Source organism: Rhinopithecus bieti, unplaced genomic scaffold (assembly GCF_001698545.2).
Source record: "Rhinopithecus bieti isolate Rb0 unplaced genomic scaffold, ASM169854v2 scaffold_1624, whole genome shotgun sequence".
In the NCBI taxonomy this organism is placed as follows: domain Eukaryota; kingdom Metazoa; phylum Chordata; class Mammalia; order Primates; family Cercopithecidae; genus Rhinopithecus; species Rhinopithecus bieti.
In genome coordinates, this window is record NW_016803776.1 from 456,627 (window position 1) to 468,322 (window position 11,696).

Here is an 11,696-nt window from a genome sequence, read left to right on the forward strand (position 1 = left end):
ACATAGCCCATGCCCTTTTAATCATTCTGTGTCTGGACTGGATAAGTTGATGCCCTCTGAGAGCTGATATAAGACTGGTGGCCAGGCACGGTGGCTCACACCTGTAATCCCAGCACTTGGGAAGCCGAGGTGGGTGGATCACAAGGCCAAGAGATTGAGACCATCCTGGCCAACATGGTGAAACCCCGACTCTACTAAAAATACAAAAATTAGCTGGGTGTGGTGGCACGTGCCTGTCATCCCATCTACTCATGAGGCTGAGTTAGGAGAATCACTTGAACCCGGGAGGCGGAGGTTGCAGTGAGCACCGAGAGAGTGCCATTGCACTCCAGCCTGGACGACGAGCAAAATTCTGTCTAAAAAAAAAAAAGAAAAAAGAGAGAGAGAGAGACTGGTACAAGCCTGGGGATATATCCTATCCCTCAAGTAGCAGCTCCCTGAAACACCCTGCAATGTGGCTCTATGACAACCGCAATGGCACCACATCCTCTCCGCCGAGGCCCAGCACAGCACAGTGGATAAGAGCACAGACCCTTGGGACAGCATGCCTGCCCACATACTGTCCTCACCTCGGACTAGTGCTTATTTCTTTGCCTGGGTATTCACTTTCTCTGTAAAATGGGGATGATGAGGAGGAGGAAGTTGTTCCAACTGCCATATGAATTCATGGTTGGAGATGACTGTCTGACATCTAGTAAGTGTTGCACATGTGTTTGTTAAATAAGGTCACCCATGCTTTGTCTTTAGATTCCTCAGGCAGGATTCTGTACTGTTTTTTGTTTTTTTTTTTTTTTTTGACAGAGTCTCACTCTGTCGCCCAGTCTGGAGTGCAGTGGTGCAATCCCAGCTCACTGCAACCTCCGCCTCCCGGGCTCAAGCAATTCTCCTGCCTCAGCCTCCTGAGTAGCTGGGACTACAGGCCCGTGCCACCGCGCCCAGCTAATTTTGTATTTTTTGTAGAGTCAGGGTTTCCCCATGTTGCCCAGGCCAGTCTCCAGCTCCCGAGCTCTGGTGACCCGCCTGCCTCGGCCTCCCAAATTTCTGGGATTACTGGCTTGAACCACCGTTCCTGGCCTCCAGGTAGGGTTCTGTCTGTTGACTCTCCAACCTAGAAAGCAGCGGTGGTATTGCTTCTGAGAAAGTTTGTTTGCATTGCTTAGGAACTGTAACAAGCCTGTCTTCATAAGGATAGGAAGAAGCCCAAGGACATTAGTGAGAGACAGATGAGGGAGCCTGACTTCCCAGTTTGTCTATCGTTCTTTGCAAAATCACCTCTAATCTCCCAAGAGGAGGGGGTTTCTCCTCTTTCAAGTTTCTTGGAAGGGCACCCACAGATCTGCTTATTTCTCACAGCATCTCTCTGCCCTTGCAATCTTTCCATGCCACCTCAGCATCCCCTTTTAGTGCAATTAGTGAATTATTTTCTATCTGTTTTTCACACAATCCCCTTTTGTCTTACGTTGGGAGGTTGCTGAAATCCCTTTAGAAACAGGTCACTGTTATTCTGACAGGTGGCCAGCCTTAAGCCTGCCTTCATCTCCATCATTTAAGTAAGTAAATACTGTGACCTAGGTCTTAAGTAGGGAGAAACGGAAGCTGGGAGGATTTGGGATTTGTCAATTGCGGATAAAACACTTGCTGTGTCTCAGAATAATGTCCCATTCCCCACACTCATCCAGCAAGGATGTGCAGCTTTGGCAGAGTCAACATCCAGATACTATTTTGCTTCCTAGTGTCTTTTCATACCCTATTCCCACTTCCCTGAAAGTTTTAAGATGCTTTTTGTGTAATTATTAAACAAAAGTGAATTAAGATCTCCTTTGTTTTGAGGATTTGGCCATGAGCGGAGCATTTGGAAACACTGGTTAGGTATAGGGTAGGAACAGCTGCTTGTGGGGAAGGTTCTAGGATGGGATAGTCTTAATGTGTTGTTTCACGGAAGGCTCCAGGAGCACTTCTGAATGTCAGATTCTTAGCACAAAACTTTGTGTGTTTGTTTGTTTTGTTTTCTCCTATCTTGTATTAAATAGCAGGCCTTCTAGCATCGCTCTTCAGAAGTTTAGAGCTACTTTTCTCTTCCTTTTCTAAGTGTCCCCTCTACCTTCCTCCTCCTACTTTGCTCTTCCATGGGAGAGAAAAACACTGATTCAGAAAACTCCCTGAGAAGCTCCAGTCTTCGCTGGTGCCCCTATGAAGTCAGCCTCTGGAGATAGGAGAGCTTCAGAGAGGGTCAGTGGCATCACCATGGTCACAGAGCAATTCAAAGATAATGCTCCACTTTGGCATTTGGACGTCCCATTTTGAGCACGAACTGATTTTTCAGCTTGACATTCAGAAATAATCAAATATGGAGAGATCAGTTTTGGCCTGACAGTGTGATTTTGTAGCACAGGACAAGCTGCCAATCTATGAAGAGAAAACAAGATTATTTGAAAGAAACTTCAGAATCTGAGGTTTCCCATTAATGTTCCCATGAAGATTCATTTTCCTTTTCTTCAACCCATCCACCTGCAACAATTCCGATAGGCTTCCAATTCCTCCTTCTACAAGAGAGATGGGTGCTCAATTTCTACCTTTTCTACCTCAGAACATGATGGCTCTTTGACATACGTTTTGACATACGTATGTATGTCAGGTCTGGAAGCTGTTGGGTGTTGGTAAGAGCCCCCAACTTTGGAAGCAGACATGCTGGGTAGCCTTGGATATGCTCTTTTATTTCTCTCAGCCTCAGATTCCACACTTGTAGAAAAGGAGTCATTCCCATTTTGCAGTGGATTTGTCAGAATTGATATGGTAATATCGACAGGACCCTGGGTGGAGGATTTTTATTCTGTCAATTGTAATTTCCTAAAGAAAGAAAGAAAGAAAAAAAGGCAGGGGCAGAGGGCAAAAACAAAAGTTTATATTATTTTCTGATGACCACAGCCTTTCATGAGAGAAAGCTAATGCCTGAACTGGGCTGTGTAAGAAACTATACAGAAAATGAGTTCTTTAACTTTCTCTCTCTCTGAACTATCAGACAAAATATTTGTGGTGGGTTTTGTCAACTCCTCCTCATTTCCTTCCTGAATTAAGGACGCCTTACAAGACAAAATCTTGAGGTAAAAGGCTCTTTCATATCTGACAGCATCTATATCTGGGTAATGGTGAGAGAAAGAAATGCATTTCCATTAGGAAGCACAGCCACAGTGGAACTAAAAGCACGGATAGACTAAACACATGAACACAGAGAGCCTCCTCCCATCAATCAGCTTAGATTTTTATGAAGCCACAGTTACCATGAGGTACATCTGAACACTCTCGGAGCCTGCTTGCCACAGGGAAAGGGGCTTGTGGTTTCATAGCCCATTTCTGTCCTGACCTTAGTTGATGACTTTGGGAGGAATAGGTTGAGCTTTTCAGTTGGAGATCCTAAAATCACAAATGACTTGGAACCCAAATGCTCCCTGTTTGCATGGGCTCACCAAAATGCCTTTGCACAAATGGACTATCATGTTTAGGTAGCAACTACATAATCCTGAAAGAGACTCCTATTTTCTGGAAGCCTTTTCTGGATCCCCCAACCTACCTTGACCCAGAACACCCCCCTTTGGTGCTGCCATAACCTCCCACACATACATCCAGCTGTGCCACGTTCTGATTGTTGCTTGTCTGCATAGAGACCCCAAGGTCAGAGACCATGCCTTCTATCCACATTCCCAGCATCTAGGTCCAGAGAAACACCTTCTTAATGAATTAATCACTATTTGGCAAATAACAGCCGGGTATGTGAGAAAGATAGGCAAAATCAATCACAGATGAAATCAACAAATATTTACTGAACACATAAGCCAGATGCTGTGCTGGTAAGTTTCATTTGTAAGACCCAGTACTTACTATGAAAGAGTCTTTATAACTAGGTGAAGAAAACAAGATATTGACACATGAAGGTAAATGGTAATGAAAAATATAAATAATAGTTAAGACAACAATAAAAAAAAGTTGAGGTCTGGAATACACAGGTTTCTCCAGTTACATGAGTGGCCATAGGTATGGGGACGTGCGAGGTGGGGCATAAAACTCAGACAAGCACAGACAGCCTAGGAAAGGGTGTCTGCACGCTAATGTCAGTGTCAGTCCCATGTAGCTTCATTCTTGAAGGAGAAAAACCAGCATGGTCAGTGGCAATTCCAAGTGTGTCACGTAGCTGATTTGTTTTTTAATTTACTCTATGAAATGGTTTTCTCTAATGGCATGCCATTGACGAAATGCACCATAATGTCTCTATCCATCACCTCCAAATGCTTTTGCATGCATCAGTTGTTGACTTGTTTTCTCCCATTCAGCACATAAATGAGAGGAATGATTTATCCAAGGCCACCAGTTACTCTTATGTGGAATCCAAAATAGCTCTCTGGAGAAATACTGCCCTGAGCACTTATTTCTTTGTACATCTCTCAACTTGTATTGAAGTGTGACTTTGGTCTGGGCTACAATGGTATCTTCCTGACCAATGTTTCCTGGGAAGCTAGGCCAGGTCTCCATGGTGGTATATAAATCCTGGATGCAAGACCTTGTATACTTCTGGGTATGGCTACTAGGGTTGGATGATAGGAAATGAAAACCAGGGCTTTGGCCTTTGGCTATGAGTGGGCATTTGAACAAGCAATGAGATTCCCTCATGAGCTCTCTGGAACTCATAACAGGAAGAGAAAGGGTGTTACATATCTGAGTGCATTTTCTTTTCCTTTTTCAATTCATCTCACTTCCTTGAACTCCATCTCCCCGTGCTGAAGACGTGTAACCCCTTCTTCCTCTGAATTTTGCATAGTAGTAGATCAGAAATGGAAAATAAATAGGAACATCAAGATAATTCTTACCTGCTGAAGATTCCTTAAGAGAAGCCAAAGCATGGCATCTTTAAGTAGGATCTACTACTGTCTCAATTAACAGAAGGGGCCACTCCACATAGCTTTTGTCTCATTAAACAATGGTGATAATGAAGATAAAAGGTTTGAAGCATCAAATGGCATAGAGATCCTGGAACAGTATTCCTCTCTGTAGCATTAATAAATTGTGATGAGGTTTGAAATACTGTATTTACCTTCTTAGTTCTTCTTTCAAACAGCTGAAACATGTAATTTGGAAGGTTTCACCTGAGAAAATTTGTTGAAGTCAGTTCTGTAGGAACAAGAAAAATAACAATACGCATCACACATTGTTTCTGCATTAAAGTATTTTTGGTGAATGTATGTGTATCTACCTCAATGATGCTATGTCTCATATATTAATTCTTTCCTGTGACTGGCTATATTTCTGAGTCCCAGCAAAATTGAAATAAGGTGTACAAAGGATAATAACCTCCTACCTTGTTTTCTAATGGGCTGAATAACCAAAATTAAAAATCCAGAGCTAATTGTAAGCTGCAGTGGAAGCAGTATGTTGATTTCACATCTTATGAATGGAATCTGTGTTCTGAGATTCAGAAACTATGGTAAATTGGCATTGTACTTCTCACATTTTTACTTAATAGGTCATTTTCCCAAAGAAGTGAGATATCCATGAGTACAGCAGCCAAGAATAACAAAATGTATTTGAGTTCAGAGATTACTCAAAGAAGTTTACTTAATAAAAGCTAAGATGGGGTGGGAGAATAAGAATAGGAAGGAGAAAATGGTCCTGACCCAAAACTGAATGAACCTTTAGATTTCCCAGGTTAATATGCATGACTTCTGTACATCTTTTGATCACTATCTTTCTCAAGATTATAAATTAGTAGATTTGTCTTCTCTGATGTCAGGACAGGTGAGTAGCCTGGTAGTTTTATTAATATGAGGTCTGCTGGCTTTTATGGGGGACCAGGAGGGGCGGCCTCCTCATCACAATCTGTCTGTGATGGGCTTTTCCAACACAATGGCGCATAAGAGAGTTTTGTGAGGATGGTACTCTCAAAGAAGACTTTTCTCAAGAAATAAATCACATCTCCAGTGAAGTGACAATATGCAGGTTATTCTGGCTATATTTGTGGATTCAGCAGTATCCCATTTATCGATATGAATATTTATATCCATGCCAGAAGCACTGTGGTTGTTCATAGTATTTGCAGTGAACAGCTTGGCTGGGATGCTGAGGACATCACCTACTGTTTTTAAAGCTCAGCATTCTCAAAGCTGTTTAAAGAACCCCTTCATCACCACCACTTTGGACCAATGTTAAAAGCAATTCAGTAGAGACATTATCCTTTCATAACCCCCAAATAATTATTGTGCTGACCTAGAGGCAATTCTGAAAGGAGGTGTACATTAGCCCTTTAAAAAAATCTTACGTAGGCCAGGAGCGGTGGCTCACACCTGTAATTCCAGCACTTTGGGAGGCCTAGGGCGGCAGATCACGAGGTCAGGAGATCAAGAACATCCTGGCTAACACAGCGGAATCCTATCTCTACTTAAAAAAAAAAAAAATCAGCTGGACGTGTTGGCAGGTGCCTGTAGTCCCAGCTACTCAAGAGGCTGAGGCAGGAGAATGGTGTGAACCCGGGAGGCAGAGCTGGCAGTGAGCCGAGATCGCGCCACTGCACTCCAGCCTGAGTGACAAAGCGAGACTCTGTCTCAAAAAAAAAAAAAAAAGTAATTCCCTTTCATCAGAAAATTTTGAAAAATTACAGTTGACCTTCTTTCAGTTGAATCTATGGATATAATTCCTTTAGTTTGTAAGAAAATGCTTCTGCTACCCACAGAAAGATAAAAATACTCAGTTTTAGCCCTATTCTAGGGATGAGGCTTAGAAGTGTGATGGCACACCCAGTACATATCATTTCAGGTGCTTTTAGTGTCCACTGACTTGCACTTAAAGGAAGTTAGATTGAGGTCAACATTGGACATCTGTACCTTCACAGCCATGCAACAGGTAAAGGATATCCTAAGGCCCTCCTGTGCAGGGCACTTTACTTAGCATAAGATTCAATCCAGAGTTAGGCCAAAGAGAGAATCCAACCAAAGCCCTAACTACTAACCTTAACCACAGCACCAGGGCAAATGAGCCTGTTTCTTTCCAAGTGATGGGAATAAAAATCAGTGGTGTTCTGTTTTCTCCACCTGCTGTCCTATGATACACAGTCACGACCTTCTCTACTGATTTTCAAAACCACGCTATTTTATAACACTTTTGGGGCCATGATATGTATAAACAGGAAAAAGGTATCAGTAAATTCATTTAAGAATGTTTAGCCAGGCACAGTGGCTCACACCTGTAATCCCAGCATGGTGGGAAGCTGAGGTAGGAAGATCACTTGAGCTCAGGGATTCTAGACCAGCCTGGGCAACCTGGCAAGACCTTGTCTCTACTGAAATTCAAAGAGATTAGCTGAGCGTCGTGGCATGCACCTGTGGTCCCAGCTGCTCAGGAGGCTGAAGCAAGAAGATTGCTTGAACCTGGTAGGTCGAGGCTGCAGTGATCCACGGTTGTGCCATTGCACTCCTGGCTGGGTGACAGAGCAAGATGCTATCTCGAAATAAATAAATAAATAAATATATTTTATTGGAAAAAAGAAATAAATGGTAAGTAATTGATATTGAATGGTGTGGTTTGGAGTACATGTCTATAAGCCAGAGAAGTCTGGGTAATGTTGAATTTTGGGAATTAAAGTTACAGTCCTTTTAAACTTTTCACTCTTTGGATGATGTCTCATAACAGGTTAATGAGTTGCATGCTCTAGTCTTCAAAGATTTAGGACATGTCTGGCTAATATTAACATTGACGTCTGCAAAGTAATATTGGAATGGACACCCAAATATGAAGAATGGCTAGGACCTTGATCATCCTAAAGCTTTGGACACTTCCCAGACTTTCCTACAGTTTTAGGGTATTTTCCTTTTCATTCCATTAAGGCACTTAAAATACTCTCCATAGGGCCAGGTGCAGTGGTTCACATTTGTAAACCCAAAGCTTTAGGAGGCAGGAGTGGGAGGATTGCTTGAGGCCAGGAGTTCAAGACCAGCCTGGGCAACATAGCAAAACCTCCATCTCTAAAAATATATATTTTATTAGCTGGGTGTGGTGGCATGCACCTGTAGTCCTAGCTACTCAGAAGGCTGATCAGAAGGCTGATGCAGGAGCTTGAGATTACGGTGAATTGTGACTGTGCCACTCTACTCTAGCCTGGATGACAGAGCAAGATCCTATCTCTAATAAATTAAAAAGTAATATGCTGATCTTTCGACTGCCATAAAATCTTTCTTGCATCTAAAAAAAAATTAAAATAAATAAATAAACCCTCCACAAATACTTATCTCTTATTACAGTGAAAGGTATTACTACAAACTTAAGACTTTAAATGTTTCTCTAATACAGTGTTAAGGTTTAGGTCTGTCTTTGTTGTCAGGCTGGTACTAAAAAAAAGTATATATGGATACAAACATGTTAAAAGGTTTAAATATGTACATATCCTTGTAATATATATTTTTTCTCCTAATTTTTTTATCCTGTTTAAAGCAAAATCTTAAAGGTTAGAGTTTATTAACCATAAATTTGTATCCGCAGTTTATAAACTTTAACTGGTAATTCAACCTATTTCTATGAATTTATCTACTGACACTCTACATGAGTGAGGTCTTCACTGCAAATGAAACCTCTCTAATCTTCACCCATTGTCCATTTAAACACAAGTAAATATGTTAATCTGTTCATAAAAGGATAAAATAATTCTGAAGATAAATGCAAAATGATTTTTACAAAGACACAAAACAGTGCATTACGTTCCACTCTGTGTGCCAGCATTCCAGAGGACAGAGAATTGATAAAATACCAATTTAAAGGATTAGAAGAAATGACTTCTCGAATCAAGAATTCCATTTCTCTGTGATGGGAGTCTTAATTCTGGAGGAAAGGAGAAACATATATTTTTTTTCTTACCTTTGTAATTCGGCAATTCTTAGGCTAATAAATTAGAGTAAGTGGTTTGTCTGAGACATGGAGAAAATTGGATGCAGCATGAAAAATTAACAACAGTGTTAATGAGAAAATGGTTGGCTTATAAGTCCTGTGCTTGAATTTAGTATGCCATGTGATTAGGTCTTCACAATGTTGTTTATTAAAAAAAAGTATCGTATCTTTTTTTAATGTTTCCATATCTTGCCAAGGTCAAAGAGGACAATATCTGTTTTGTCACATTATGTTTTAGGTAAGGGTGGTTGGTTTAATGAAATTGTTGTAGAAGAGCTGGCCACCAGACTATATCAGACTTGTGTGTGTCACTGGTGGAGCATCTTTCACAAACGATTAGCTCTTCATAAGACATATGATCGTCCTCACATTCATCACGTATGTCCCATGCCTCTCAAATAAAAAACGATTTATAACCATTATAATCAACCAAAATTAACCTGGGCCCAACTGAAGAGAAGGAAGTCAAGTCTTTAGTCTTTGGTTGGCAAGTTAACTCTTTCAAGTTGATACATACTATTTTATGCTCCTTAGTGGATGGACCTTGGCATATTTGTATTTCCAAAGGGTTTTTTTCTTATATTAAGGAAAGTTTAAAAGCTTTCTCTTGGCTGAGTGATGTTTGATTGCAAGGAACTAAAAGTTATTCCAATTTGATCAATAAAAGAGAGGTTTGTTATAGGATACAGACATAATAAATTTCAAGAAACAAGAAGCCCAGAGAGGGAAAGAACCAAGAACCTTCAGGCACCTTCATAGCCTCATGAAATCTCAGTAGTTGTTCATGGACCTTCTATCCGATTCTTAGTAAAAAGTCATCTGATCAGCTTTCTTCTAGTGAATGAATGATACCCCCAGATCATGTGTTCATCCCGATCTAATTAACAGTAGCCCCAGTCATGTAAGACCTAAAGCTACCCCTTTATGGGAATGAGTGGGGTAGGTAGAGTTTGGGTGAGAGTGGTGTGTTAATGAGGACAAGTTTTGACGGTGAATCACATAAACATTATTCATTATTCATTATTCTTATCCACAGTCCCAAACAATTTCAGCCCTATCACTTAATAACTCATTAGCATGACTGTGGAGATTGGCTGAAAGAAAATGAGTGAACTGAAGCAAATCTAACTCTGCTATGGAAGAGAAAAAAAAAAGCTGTGATAATTCATAGCCCTTGAGGTACTGATAGGAATCATTAGTACCATGTTTACCTGCAAGGATAATGGCTTAATAACAAATCTCCATCCAAGAGATCTTGCAAGATGTTTGGTCTACATTAAAGACCCATATTAGACTGATTTTTTAATTACATGGTTAAGTCAGTTCACGGGGTACATGGTTGAAAAAATGAACATGAGATGATGATAATGGTGGTGTTGCTTTCATTTTAGTATCATATTTTAACATGGGATTTGGATCAAACAGCAGGACAAGACTCTACTGCTCACTAGTTAGTGAGGCATGTGTTGATCAATTAATTAATCTCTTTGAGCCTCTGTTTCCTCATTAAAATGGGAGTGATAAGTGTACTGATCTTACAGGACTGTTGAAAGAAATCAGAGAGAAAACTAATGTAAAGAGCTTAGCATGGTACCTGACACGTGAGCTACTACCACTATCAAGCATTTATATAGATCTTTTATGAATGTCAGTGGTTGTTTTATGACTTATCTTCCTTGAATCTCACCACAATCCCATGAACTTACTGCAGTCAGTGAAACAGTTAAGACAATATTATAGTTTTTATCATCAAAATTAGGTAATTGAGTCCTAATGATAATGAAGTCAAAGAATATTAACCAAATGTAAAAGCAAAATAAATACATTATTGAATATGTAAGAACTACAGTATGCTTACCACCTGTGTACTCCATATGAAAGTTACTAGAGGAGATGCTGCAGGAAACTTATAACAAGATCCAAAGTGAAGAGCAAACTAGCATACGAGAAATTGTGGCTGATAAATATGACTCAGAAAATGGAAAAGAAGGTAGAAATGGAAGAGAATCCATTTGAGAAACTTAGAAATTTCTCATTTAAGAGTTTAACTTCTATACTTTTCTTAATTTAATCACATTATTTTATAGTAAATATTTTCTTAATCACAACTCACAATATTGTTGGTTTTTAATATTACAATTTACATACAAAGCACTGAAACTTGAATTACAGAACAGAATATAAGCCTTTAAAATGTGACAATAACAATATATGTAACAAAAATTAGGGGTGACATATAGGAATAAAGAAGAGAGATAGAAGATTGAGCATATTAGTGGTCTTGTCTTTCTTTGCAGAGAATCACTAGTTACTACCTAATTTGATATATCCAGAAACTGAGGCATAAACATACCATGTAAATTTTAATTGCTGCTAAAGTCGTTGCCCCAGGATTGGGACAAGAAATGGAAGAATTTTACTTTCCCTTTCTATTTTTCTATATTTTTTGAATTCCAGTTTGCATGTGTGTGCATTACTATTTTAAGTTTTAAAAATAAACTGAAAAAAGAGCATTCAAACTCATGGTTGAAATGGAGATAATTCTATTCAGGCACCCAAATTGAAATTATAGGAAAGAAAGAGTGGAAGCTGATCAGATGTAGGAAGGTGTGACTCTGAGCTTGCAAGTAAACCTGGGCTTTCCTTCATTAAATTTGGTTTCCTTCTCTATCTCCTTGTTTCGTTGAGCTGAAATATGGAATTAGAAGGCACATATTCCAGACCAGTTCTGCAACACAAACTATTAACAACTTTCAAGACTTAAATGTATAGCAACC